Source organism: Adiantum capillus-veneris, chromosome 6 (assembly GCF_014529385.1).
Source record: "Adiantum capillus-veneris isolate H3 chromosome 6, ASM1452938v2, whole genome shotgun sequence".
Classification (NCBI taxonomy): Eukaryota; Viridiplantae; Streptophyta; class Polypodiopsida; order Polypodiales; family Pteridaceae; genus Adiantum; species Adiantum capillus-veneris.
The window spans coordinates 23,017,746-23,032,023 of NC_140936.1; the positions used below are offsets into that span (position 1 = coordinate 23,017,746).

The 14,278-nt window shown below is 45.3% G+C and overlaps 1 protein-coding gene across 2 annotated transcripts in view; it reads right to left on the reverse strand.

Annotated features, from left to right (window-relative positions):
• Positions 1 to 12,738, reverse strand: part of LOC147455257 (uncharacterized) — a 37,213-nt gene extending 24,475 nt beyond the window's left edge. For both annotated transcript variants that reach the window (XR_015188328.1, XM_086514075.1), the window contains exon 1: positions 11,866 to 12,738. The gene's annotated coding sequence lies outside the window, so the exon portion shown is untranslated. The remainder of the gene's footprint in view (positions 1 to 11,865) is intronic.
• Between the last annotated feature and the right edge of the window lie 1,540 nt (positions 12,739 to 14,278).

Sequence of the window (14,278 nt, forward strand, 5' to 3'; positions counted from 1 at the left end):
TATCTGTGTCGCTTTGTAACCATATTTCTGTAAATAATGGTTTTGCAATACCAGTCGTTACTGCTTTGGAAATGTATAAAGATACAAAGTCTTCTGATGTTGACTTTTATCAATGTCTACCATTTGCTTGGTTTGATTCATTACTGCTTCGTACTTCTGTCACTGAATTTCGTAAAAATGTTTCATGTTCTTCCATTGAACTTGGGCATTCCGACGAATCCAACCTTATCCGAGAAATCGTGACTAATTTCATGTGAGGTGCAGCGGAAGTGAATGTTGAACTTTGCTCAAGATGAATGCTCCGAACTGTGCTCAAGGTTCTTTTTTACTTAGGGAAGGGAGAGCCTTCCGTTCTTTATGAGAGAGTGCAAGTGATCACAAACAAAGTGAATGGACACTGTGAATGAAGGTGCATGAGACAGAGATAGAGAGAGAAGAGAATACGACACCAGAATGTTGTCGAAACCCTCCTTCGAAGGCCCCACTCTCTATGGCAAGAGCGGTCTACTTATGATTGCACAAATCTCTACAATGCTTGGACTTGCCGACGATGTCGACAACGATGAGGACGACGACGAGATGGGCTGAAATCTGAGAATGCTAATGGCTGAAATCTGCAAATCTTTATCTGCTGAATTCTGACTCTATGTCGGTGATTATGTCGATGATGACGATGCGACGACGACGCGCTGAAAACGCAGATGCTGAAATCTGCGTTTTCCGGGCTGAATCTGCAAACTTCGCGGGATCTGACCATGCGGCAAGGGTCTACTGCGGGAAGGTAAGATCAGCGAGGTTCGGGACTTCTATTGCGGGTGCTAATTGCTGAAAACTGAAAATGCTAATGCTTGTGGGGATTCCGTCGCGAACATCTGCAAAAACGCTGATGTGTCTTGTAGATGCAAAACGCTAGGGGCCGAGTTCTGTTGCTGGGGAAAATCCATTAACACTAGGGCTGATCTGCTGTCGTGAAGTGGTTCTGCTGTGTCTGCTAATGCCGAAGCTCCTCTGCAATGCAAAATTGCAAAGACTGATCTGTACTTGCAAAAACGCCAGCTTGATGCTGAGTTGCAAAAACGCTAGGTCATGCAGTTGGGGGTCCTGTTGAGAAGGTGTCTGTTGAGCGGTGCTCCTGCTGCCTCTTTTGCCAGAAAGTGCTAGCGCTAGGTTTGCTTATATACAAACTTAGCAAAATTGCCCTACCTACTTTCCAAGAAAAGTCACTTAAAAATAATAAGTGAAAAATGTCAAAAATAGGGAAAATAGGTCTATGCACTGTAAAAATGCTATTGATGGGTTCTGACTGGAATCTGATGGTCATGCTGTGTGCAACCAGAGGATATGCATCTAATCTAAGTGTCTGGACATGCACGGTTTGCGAACAAACTCACAAAAGTGCCAGATCACTTCCTATTCTAGACTGACTTGACTGAACTGAACCCTGGTCATGATGTAGCTTGTCCACGGACACATAGGGTTGGATGTGTCACGTGACATCCTCTCCATTTCAAAGTGAGGTATTGGTACCAAACTGTATGGCGTCGAGGGAGATCGCCAATAGCATCCGCAATCCTCGAAAGGACTCTTCGCCGGCCCACTCTGATGTGTGGGTCGTGCGGTACTTGAACTTCATAACGGTCTGCAACGCTTGCTTCCTTGGGCCACGCCGAAAGCGACACAAAGTCTTCTGTGGCTCCTTCGATGCTTCAACTTCGTCTAGAGTCGTGCTTCTTTCTTCTTCAAGAATCTCCACGGCTGAAAATTCCTGAAACCACTTCCAACACAAAAACATGAACATACCCATTCCATGGAAAGTGACTGGAGAATTTCTTGTCTCCCTAAAAGACTGTGCATGCAATGTAGATGAACATAGAGACGGAGTGCCAAACCATTCATCAAGCACATGCAAACAATGAGATCGAATCTTTTCTTGCTGATCTAAATCAATCAACTGTGGCAAAACACAATGGAAATGCCCATGCTTGGTGCTCATACTTTCTTGTGCTCTTTAGAAAACTGTCATGCCAAGGAAGAGATGTAACAGACTTGGACACTCCAAGTCAAGAATCAACAACGACAGCACCAAATAACCACTTCAAAACAATTCACAGATCACAATAGATTTGCACTGGCCGGGCGGAGTTCCGTGCCTAGAGATATTGGCCCCAAAGACTGGCGCCCCTTTCGGTATTTCTTTTTATATTAATCAGATCAAAGTACAACAGAGCGGTTAGAGTTTCACTCTCAGATTCTGCGTCCAGATGCTCTGAGAAGTGAGGCCCTCACCACTAATTTAAAGATTACAAGGGATGCCCAAAAGCAGAGCCCCAAAAGCTTCAAAGCAAAAGCAGATTCTCTCTCTCTCAATGAGAGTCAGTAAAAAGCAAGTTCTCTTTTTCTCTCTTTCTTCCAAATCATAGCAAAAAGCTGAGATTTGCGTCGCTCAAAATTTTCAAAAAACAAAAATCACCTCCGCGATTTCCGGGAATTAGGGTTTCTTGCAGAAATTAGGGTTTGCAAGAATTTTAGGTTTTCTGTTGTCCGTAGCCACGTCATCACTTTGTGACATACCCGCCTCTTGAAAGCATTGTAATCGACCGCGATTACGCCTACAAAACCGACAAAAGCCATAAACCGTCTTAGCAGACACTGACTGTTAGTACCTACGTATTAGGAACACACATCTAGCACATGTACAAAATCGACAGTCACATCACACGACATCACAGGACATCACCAGACATCACAGGACATCACATGACATTCAACATTCATTCGGATCTTAGAGCGTGATTTATCGGCAATGTAGCTAGCAATCACATATAGGTCCAATCGGGACCTCATCGATGTCCGATTGACTAACCCCTATTGCAACCATGTCTATTCGAGATCAAATAGACCAAAATGCTGTAATCATTTCGTCTATCAGTTCCTACACTCAAAAGAAGTGAAGAAACAAATCAGTATCATTATCAGGAATTCCATTTCATAAAGTCATCCAGCAGAATACTGTCAGCTCTCAGTATCCTTGAAGCTCAAAGAGACATCAGTGACTTTAGTATCAAAATTAAGACATCTCTTGACAAAGGAGCGGAGTAACTCCCCTCTTGTGCATCCCACTACACCAGATCTTCGGCCAAGCTGAATTTCTGGGTTTCGTTTGGAGTAGACTATGCTAAACCAAAACATCGAGGTAAAGTTTCACAATCCGAGGAGTATTTGCTAGGTCCTCCTCTTCCATCCACTTCGCATCTAGTGCAGGATAATTCTTAAACTTAACCAAGAACCGCCTTCGGACTTTACCTTTCTTCGTATCATTATGTGCCCAAAACTGTTCAAGAACAAGGATCTCCTCGTTTTCTTCCACTTCGGGTTGCTCATCAGGCTCCCCATCATCAGGCACATCACCCTTAACAGGTTTCAAGAGACTCACATGCAATGCATTGTGAATCCTCCAAGTATCTGGCAGTTTCAATCGGAAGGAGACCTCATTTATCTTGTCAGTGATCTGGAAAGGTCCGTAGGATCGCATACTAAGCTTTGGAAAAAGCCTCTCCTTTCTTTTTTTCTTTCGTAGGTGTACCTTCTCAAAACGTAAGAGCACTCAATCATCCTCCTTCAATTTCAAGTCGCGACGATGGCGATCCGCTGCCTTTTTCTGTCGTTCTTGAGACTCCTGCAAAGTCTCGCGAACCTTGGCAAAAGCCGTATCCAAATCTCGCGAATATGATGACGCTTTAAATATCTAATCTTTCGTGCTCAGGAAGGATGGCACCTTCGCAGCACTTTCAACAATCTCACATGGCGTCTTCCCCGTCGAAGAGTGTATCGTGTTATTGTAGGCAAATTCCACCGAAGGTAAGTTCTTTTCCCATTGAGTCTTCTGATCCGAGATACAAAACTTCAATAAATCTAAAATCACTGAATTGGCAATCTCAAATTGCCCGTCAGTCTGCAAGTGGAACGATGACGAGAACTGCAACTACGTGCCAATGTTCTCCCAAATTGCCTTCCAAAACAAACTCATAAATCTGGGGTCTCTGTCGGAGACAATCGTCTCAGATGTGCCATGTAATCGGAAAATCATCGTGATCATTCTGTGTTCTCGGGAGATCAAAAATGAAATCCATTTCAATACGTTTCCAGGGGCGGGTGGGTATGGGTAAAGGCTTTAACAATCCCTGTGCCTTATGCCTGTCAAAATTGACCTTCTTGCATACTAAGCAACTACGCACAAACTCTTCCACGTCCTTTTTGAGTCTCGGCCCAAAGAAGTATCTCTCTACCCCCTTCATGGTGGTAGCAATGCAGCGGTGACTAGTAAAAAGGTGGACAGTGGCATTCAGTCATAACCTTTTCCCTCAACGGTTGTGTAACGCACAACATAGTCTTTTTCATCAAGTAGCCTTCCCGAAGGGAGTATCCAGCTACTGTCTCTCCATCCCATATCCCTGTGAAAATATCTGCAAAATCTGAATCTGTGGCATACTGATCGACCATATCCTCGAAGCTCCTATGAAGTGAAACTGTGACAAGATGTTCGCCCATGGCATCTGCTTTTCCGAAAGCTGCTTCTGTGACAAGTAGCGCAAACTCTGATGGTCTGTAAAGACAATAAAATCCGCTCCGAGTAGGTAGTGCCGCCACTGAGTAAGAGCATGGATCACTGCCAAAAGCTCTTTCTCATATATCTGTGCTGTCATCTCCGGCCTAGAGAACAATCGGCTCTCGTAAGCAATGACATGGCCTTCTTGCATCAAGACCGCACCCAGACTACGGCCACAAGCATCACAATATACTTCAAATGACTTTTGCAAGTCCGGCAAAGTCAAAACCGGTCCCGTAGTCAATTTCTCTTTCAATGTCTGAAAGGCAGTCACTTCTGTGGATCCCCACGAGAAAGGGACTCCTTTCTGTGTCAAGATATGCAAAGGGGAAGCAACCTCTGCAAACTTTCGTATGAACCGCCTGTAGTACGAACACAGTCCCAAGAAGCTTTCAACTTTATGGACATTCTTCAAATCGGGCCAATCACAGATAGTGTCTATCTTGGCCGGATCCATTTGCACTCCTGTTGCTGAGACAAAGTGTCCCCAAAAAAAGATGTATCTCTGAAGCATATGATCTCTATGTTCTACCTCATTCTTGGAGAAAACAATGATATCATCAAAGAAAGTGCCCACAAATAGCCTGTGCTCTCAAAAAATCATGTCCATCATCCGGTTAAATGTCGCAGGAGCATTGATTAAACCAAAAGGCATCACCAAAAAACTCAAATAACCCAAAGTCGTCCGAAAAGCTGTCTTGTAGACGTCTTTCGGCGCGATTCGGATCTGATGATATCCACTTTTCAAGTCAATCCTGCTAAAGCACGAGGATCCCTGTAACCTGTCGAGTATATCATCGATCCTAGGAATCGGAAATCTGTTCTTGACGGTGATTTTGTTAAGAGCTCTATAATCAATGCACATTCTCCAAGATCCGTCTTTCTTCAAAACCAACAACACTGGAGAGCAATACGGGGAAATACTAGGCTGGACAAGACCCTTTTCCAAGAGGTCTTTCACTTGGTTCATAATCTCTTCATTCTGTGCTCGGCTCACACGGTAGGGTGACCGGTTCGGTGGTGTACTTCCAAGTATCAGATCAATGGTATGATCTTCAGGACGAGCAGGTGGTAACTCACCTGGCAGGCCTTCTGAGAAGCAATCGGCATGAGAGTGTAGAAAATCTTGGCATTCTTTATCAAGTGTAGACATATTTGTCCTATCATCATCACTCAATTCTTTCATAAAGATCGTGTAAACAAACAGACTCAATTTCATTAATTTGGAAATGGCCGAAGCCGATACAATAGGGACAGAATCGCCCTTCAGTTTAATATCAAGTACAATTGTTCTGCCCTTTTCTATAGTCAAAGTCGCTTTTCTCGCCTGATAATCGACCACGGCGTTGTTCTTGTGGCACCAGGGAATCCCTAAGAGAACATCACAACCCTCCAAAGGCATTATGAAGAAGTCCTCATGCCCCAAATACCCCTGACAATGTAACCGAAGTTTTCCAATGACAGGTGTAATGGCTACGTCCCTGTCGGGTGCCACTAGAACTGCCTCTGCAAGTGGTCCCATCCGATCGGGAGTAATCTCGAGCCGCGCCGCCAATTCCGGTAAAATGAAGTTGGCCTTGGCTCCTCCATCAAAGAAAATCAGGACCTCTTGATCTTTCACTTTGCCCCAAGCTCGGCAAAGTTCTGTACTCTCATCCATGGTGTCGGGATCAGTACCCACACAATCTGGAACCAATCCTGTTTTCATCTTGCCTTTTCGTACACGGTACTCAACTGCTCTCGAACTCTCAGGCCTTTCGTCGTCCTTGTCATTTCGTTCTTTCTATGCCTTTTTAGGGTACTTCGCGGAGATATGTCCAAGTTCCCCGCATCCAAAGCACTTCCCCTCCCTGATGAAGCGAGCTCTCTCCTGAGGCGTAAGCTTGGGTCGTGCATCCTTTCTCTCTGGGTTGCTCTTTCTCTTTCTACTTTCATTCCCAAAAGTCTGTCCGGGTCGTTGTGTCATGACCTGATCTGTGGGGTAGGTCAGACTGCCAGAGTGAATTGCAAAGCCCCGCTTCGCATGACTCATCAACTCCTGAATAGAAGCTGATGAGTTATGCGAAGCGGGGTCATCAACTCCTGAATAGATCAGCCTTGGCGTTTTTGCATTGCAGAGCAGCTTCGGCATTAGCAGACACAGTAGCTCCACTTGACGACAGCAGATCAGCCCTAGCGTTAGTGGATTTCCTCCAGCAGCAAATTTTCAACCCTGGCGTTTTTGCATCAGCATCACACTTCAGCGTTTTGCAGATTCACCGCGACGGAACATCAAGGAACACCAGCGTTTTCAGTTTTCAGCCTTAAGACACAGCAGAACAAGTCCCGAACCTCGCAGACCTCACCTTCCTGCAGTCGTTCCTCGCCGCACGGTGGGATCCATCGAAGTTTACAATTTCAGCCTGGAAAACACAGATTTCAGCATCGGCGTTTTCAACGCGTCGTCGTCGCATCGTCGTCATCGACATCATCACCGACATAGAGTCAGAATTCAGCAGATAAAGATTTGCAGATTTCAGCCCTTAGCATTTTCAGATTCCAGCCCGTCTCGTCGTCGTCGACATCGTCGGCAAGTCCAAGCATTGTAGAGATTTGTGCAATCATAAGTAGACCGCTCTCGCCATAGAGAGTGGGGCCTTCAGAGGAGGGTTTGACAACATTCTAGTGTCGTATTCTTCTCTCTCTTATCTCTCAATTTCAGCACCTTCATTCACAGTGTCTATTCACTTTGTTTGTGTCCATTGCACTCTCTCACTAAAGGAACAGAAGGCTCTCCCTTCCGTAAGTAAAAGGAACCTTGAGCACAGTTCGGAGCACTCATCTTGAGCAAAGCTCAACATTCATTCCGCTGCACCTAACACTAAGTGCACGGTCCGCTCTCAATGAGTAAAAAGACGCACAAGGGGAGGCTGGACAAGCCCTTCTTTCGTGGGTTTCCTGTCACTCTTCAAAAACACGATTAGGAATCGACACGCCCAAAAGGACTTGGGTTACGTGTGACCGCAACAAGCAAAAAAATTTATGTGGTTCTTGTGGTTCTTTCCTTGAGTGATACAGAACACTGCCAGAGCTCTGATACCAATGTAAGGGTGCAGAGGAAGTGAAAGTTGAACTTTGCTCAAGATGAGTGCTCCGAACTGTGCTCAAAATTCCTTTTACTTACGGAAGGGAGAGCCTTCCGTTCTTTTAGTGAGAGAGTGCAATGGACACAAACAAAGTGGTGAACACTGTGAATGAAGGTGCTGAGACTGAGAGACAGAGAGAGAAGAATACGACACCAAAAAGTTTTCAAACCCTCCTCCGAAGGCCCCACTCTCTATGGCGAGAGCGGTCTACTTATGATTGCACAAATCTCTACAATGCTTGGACTTGCCAACGATGAGGACAACGACGAGACGGGTTGAAATCTGACAATGCTAAGGGCTGAAATCTGCAAATCCTTATCTACTGAACTCTAACTCTATGTCGGTGACGATGTCGATGGCGACGATGCAACAACGACGCGCTGAAAACGCAGATGCTGAAATCTGCGTTTTCCGGGCTGAAACTGTAAACTTCGCCGGATCTGACCGTGCGACGAGAATCTGCTGCGGGAAGGTGATATCTGCGAGGTTCGGGGGTCGTTCTGTTGTGCCTAAGTGCTGAAAATTGAAAATGCGGATGCTACTAACTGTTCTGTCACGAAGGATCTACAAAACGCTTGGATGGTATGCCGATCCAAAAACGCTAGGGCTGAAAATGGGTCCTGCTGCAAAACGTTGTGAATCTGCTAGTGCAAACCACTAACGCTAGTGCTGATCTATCCTCTGCCGCTGCCGGCTGATCTGCAATGCAAAAAACGCCAGGATGCTGGTCTTGTCCAAAAACGCTAGCTTTGCAGATGGCTAAAAAGGCTAGGTCTTGGGGGTCCTGCTCAGAAGGTGCCTGTTGAACAAGAGTTCCTGCTGCCTCTTCTGCCAGAGAGTGCTAGCGCTAGGTTTCTATATATACAAACTTAGCAAAATTGCCCTACCTAGTTTCCAACAAAAGTCACTTAAAATAATAAGTGAAAAATGTCAAAAATAGGAAAAATAGATTCTGTGCACTGGGAAAATGCTCCGGATGGGTTCTGACTGTAATCTGATGATCATGATGTGTGCAACCAGAGGATATGCATCTAATCTAAGTGCCTGGACATGCACGGTCTGCGAACAGACTCACAAAAGTGCCACATCACTTCCTAATCTAGACTGACTTGACTTAATTGAACCCTGGTCATGTTGTAGCTTGTCCACGGACACATAGGGTTGGATGTGTCACGTGACAATTTCACTTGAGATGCCATAACTTTAACACCCTCTCTGCAGCTCATAGTGGACATAAGTAGTGAGACCAAGTCGATCAAGAAGCTACCATGGACACCCAGCACCGACCTGGATATTAGATACACCTCGGTTATACTACCCTCAACTTTTTACCTTAGAAGATGCCATCCTGAGCACGAGTTGCCTTGTAGAGAATTGAACTGTAGACCACACTACGTCCAAGAATCCCCGTTCGTGAACTATGAGCTCATCACGTCCAAACATTCCTAGATAATAGACTTTGAAACACATCCTGTCCATACTCCGACCAACAACGATGAATCGGCGCGTACATCCATAGTGTTTTAAATACGTCTGATTTGTTCCTTGCCAGATGGCAGATGCATGTGCATTGAACTCCTACCCATGGGTTCAAACACCGATAACTTGAACTCCAACACATGGGCCCAAATCATTTGTAGGTTAGGGAGCTTCCTTTTGCCCCTCTCTACCGCTCACAAGCCTCTCCCTGGCTGAAGCTAGCTGTGGGCAACCGCCACCTGACTAGAAATCTAGCGTCGTGACCACTGTGGCCACCACCACGTGTGCCATGCCGATCTCCTTCGTCAATAAATTATCACCATTGTCTCTGTCCAACTTGCCTTTGCCTTTGCCCTTTTATGAGTTCCCCGCTTTTGCCTTTGGCTTTGCATTCCTAAGCCAAACAAAGCATCTTCTCGCATTTATAACAACGAATGTCGAACCTCGTGGGTACCGAGGCAGCTAACTGAGCACTGGTACTACCATCCTTGTCAAGCTTGTCTTTGCCTCTGTCCTCTAGCGAACTCGTGCATTTCATTTTGGCTTTACATTCCTGAGCCAAACAAACTGATGGTTTCCTTGAGAACTTTAATTGTGCAGAGGCCGCTAACTGGGTGCTAGCCCATCCACTGTCCAAAGCCATGAGTTGGTATTGGTCTTGGTTCTCCTTTGATGCTCGACATGCCAAGGCAAGACCTTTATTGAGTTTCAAATCCCTATGCATTACCTTGACCGCCACATGGGCCATGCCTCCCTCAGATAGCGTTTCAAAACGCTCTAATGGGAGAGCTTGTCTTCGAAAAGGTCTTTGCTGCAGCGCCCAAGGGCGTCTCAAAACGCACCGATTGGAGGCCAAAAAAAACGCAGAGACAACACTGTGTTTATAGAGGCTTGCCCAATAGCATCTCAAAACGTTGCTGAAGCACCTAGGGTCATCGAATAGTGTTATCGACGTCTCAAAACGTTGCCTGAGTGACTGCCGACTTGAACCTATGTCTCCTAGCGTTTTAAAACGCCGACACTTGCTTCTCCTCTGCCTCACAATGCCGATTGAACCCTCTTTGCCACCTTTGAAATCCGCAACCACTAAGGCTCAAAAACGCTGACAGCGCTCCTTCTATTTCTCTTCTCCACGTTCCGCTTTCTCCCACGTAAGCATCGAGCCAACGGCTCTGATACCATGTCAAAGTTGATGATGCGGAAGAGAGAGAGAGAGAGAGAAAGAAAGAAAGAAAGAAAGATTTTTAACGTCTATGTCAGGCCGAAATCGGCCTATGAGACAAATCAAATGTACATGGTGTGTATGTCATCCGTCTATCGGAAAGACAAATGAAACAAAACTGATACAAAACTGAACTGAATGTAGGTAGTGGAGTATCTGAGGAGGGATGGAGCTCTATCTTTAGGGGTATATGCATGTCTATATGCTCAAGGTAGTACAATCATGAGAATGCATCAAGCTATCTAGCTCCATCCTGTACTAATGGGGGGATGTAAGATGTGGTACATGGGCGGGTCTGGTGCCAAGGCTACCCGGATGAAAGCTGTCGGGTCGGCCCTCATCTGAGCCACTCGCTCCTCAGTGGCACGGCGCTCCCGGGCTCGGATCTCCTCGATCTGTCGGTGGTGGGAGCTCACGCCACTGTAGCCTGTGACTCGTGGTCGTCGTCTAGCTCGGCTCACCTCCGCCTGTGGGGGAGAGAGAGAGAGAGAGAGAGAGAGAGAGAGAGAGAGAGAGAGAGAGAGATTTGTTGTTGAAACAACCAACCTTGGCAATGAATCAGTGATTATACAATGGGAGCACTTGGTGCTTCTATAGTCACCTTAGTGAATTGCCCTACTCAAGATTTGACAAATAAGTAAAACAAATTCCTAAAGCCAAAATAAATATTGGGATCACATTGGGCTATTTCACTTGAGATACCATAACTTTAACACACTTTAGATGGAGAGAAGCCATCTACTTACCTCTCATGTTGGCAATGAAGGCAAAAGCAGAGTCGGGTACAGAAAAGCACAAACTGTAATTGCAAGAAGAGTTTAACGAAGCTCTTAAACAGAAGATCAACCAGTTGATGAAAAACATAAAGCACTCTCGGAATAAAAGCAATTCAGAGGATCCAAGAAGCATATTTGTTCGAGGATGCCCCTGATTCTTCTTCGTCTTCAGAGAGTTCCGACAATTCAAACAATGAGAAGAAGAAAAAGAAGACTAAAGAGTTCAAGGATGGTTGACCATCAATAAATTTTGACACTTTTCTAGGCTTCAACGATGCAAGCTATTGCATTCATACAACAGTTTGACATCAGTTTTTCTGGGGGTTGTTTAGAAGCCTCCAAGGTACTAAAGGCAGCGTCTTTTCTGAAAGATAATGCACAAACATGGTGGTCAACCCTGCTTTTTCACAAGAAAGCACCAAAGTCGTGGGTAAAGTTCAAAAGAATCTTCACTTTCTCTCTCTCTCAATGGTGCCCCTGGCATCTACTACCAGAATTCTCAAAGTTTGTAAACTGTATTTTTTTCACTACTTGAGAGGATACTGACAGTTGTGATGCTTTGTCTCATAGGCACACTGTGGCCTCTAATAAACCTCAATAAAGCTCTCTCTCTCTCTCTCTCTCTCTCTCTCTCTCTCTCTCAATGTCTCAACTTACTTGTTGATTGAAACCATGCCCAACCTCCTCATTTGATGCTTACGCTGCGCTCTTGTTTCTGGAACCGCGAACGCCCTGCTCCGAGGTGAAGGCTTCCATGTAAACGCTGCAGGTTCAAATCCGCTCAGTCTCGTAATGACCGGGAGTAACTTGTTAGCTGCATTCACATTGAAGTTTTGAGCGTGGACGGTCGGGAGGGGAGGGGAGGGGAGGAGGGAATCTCGGCAGGGTAACCAGAGATTATTGGGGTTTTATTTTTGAGTGTGCCAAATACATGTGCCTCTAATTCTGGTAAGCACGTCAATTAAGCGGGATCTTGGGAGATCCCTTGGATCACTTCGAAGTGAAAAAGCGGGGAGCTGCCACGTGGAGGGAGAAAAAGCAATGCCGCGTGTGGGCAGGGAGATGAGGGATTGATTTTTTTCCCTGTCGATGGGCTGCGAATCAGTTGAGCAGGTGTGTGTGAGCGCAAGACAATATGCAGCCGGCAGGATTGCGCAGGGTGCTGGTTCATGCAATGCCAGGGTGGGGAGGCGCTGAGCAGTCCGAGGAGAAGCTGAAGCAGGTTTTCCGGGGATGAGTAGCTAGGGGAGGGAAGCGTTCATTGAATGGACGTCTTTGGGAGAAGCATGCACAAGCACGAGCAGAGACGCAGAGCTCTTTTTCTCTCTCTCGGAGGCAATGGAGGCGAGTCTCTCTCTCTCTCTCTCTCTCTCTCTCTCTCTCTCTCTCACAGGCTAGATGAGGGTCGCGACGCAAAGGTTTGCAGGAGGATTGTGTAGCGAGGAGACGAAGGGGGGAGGCAGGTCGCGAAGACGGGGATGAGGGCAGGCGCAGGCGCGCAGGAACCTGGACCAAAGGCAATTGCTTGCTTTCACAACAATAGGAAAAAGAATCTTGAGTGGTAATTAATTAATGAGTTGTCAAGTAGACCCAAATAGGTGCTCCCAATTTTGCAGTATGTCAGCGGAGAGAGAGAGAGAGAGTCCCCAATTTCATTGAGATTCTGACCAACTTGGCTTTTCCCAAATCGACCAGACATATTGGCAACCCCTTTACAAAATGCTGCAATTCAATCGAATGTCTGGAGCGCCACTTTGTGCCCCTTTAGCAAAGAGGTGACCCGCTCAACCTCCCCTTGATGGCCACCATATTATTTTTGCTTCTAGTATCGTTTGAACTCCTCCTTATGTGACAAAAATGAAACAAGATTTTCTCGATGGATAAATTCAACAATCACGAAGCGCAAAATACAAGAAAAGCTAATCAAATGTTTCTCATAAGGCACTCACCTTATGTTGACAAGATAACTAGCTCAAACAAATTCAGTAGAGAGAGACGAGAGAATCTTGGTGGCTAAGATTAAGCCGTTCTTGTGTAAGTGCACGGCACAAGTCTCTTTGCACTTGGATTGATAATTTTATTGAAGCAACTTGTGCCAATTTTAGGCCCCACTTTACAACATGTCATTCTCATCCACGTATTTACACAAGGTGCTTCCCATTACCATTATTTCAAGATTAGCTTATTCAAGGTTAAGCTATGCACAAACTGAATAATTGGGTTGTAGCTAGGACGACAACTGGGACAAAATGTGGGTCTACTTCGCAAACCTTCTTCGGCTCCAATTTACAATTTATTCATCCATGCATTAATTAAACCGTTAACCACAAAAAACAACAAGCAAGTACACACAATTCCCCAAAGGACTCAATATGTAGGTCCATGTGGTACCACGTGGGTGTAAGGGGTTTTTATAGGGGTTCATAAGCATATATATATATATATATATATATATATATATATATATATATATATATATATATATATAATAGGGGTAACCCTCATTTATTTTCCAATAGCTAGCGTGCATAAGTAGGGGGGACAAGGGGGAGAGGAAGCGAGACACCTTGAATGTGGATTCAAGATAAGGGGTATTTTAGTTGGCAAAATTTTACACTTTCACAAGATTACATTTACAAAAGGGACTTTCACTTGGATTTTGGAAGAAAACTAGTAAGTTGCTTAAGAAATAATACCTTGTAGAATGTCAATATATACCCTTTAAATGTTGTGACCCCTCTCCCTCTCTCTTTCTGTATCTCTCTCTACCTCTATTGCCTCCCCCTTACCTCCCTCTCTCCTTCTCTCTACCTCTCTCTTCCTTCCTCCCTCTCCCTCTCTATCTTTATCTTTTCCTCTGTCCTTGTTTCTCACTTACACACACACACACACACACACACACACAATCACACACCTCTCATAGCATACTAATCCATTGCACAAAAGTCGTGGATCATCCAGTATCGTGATCAGTAGCATCTTTGGGTGGCGGCAAAGCAACACATAAAGGTTTGGTGCTACTCCTCATCTCTAAAACGGTAAACAGACACTAGTTTTTTACGTTTTTTCT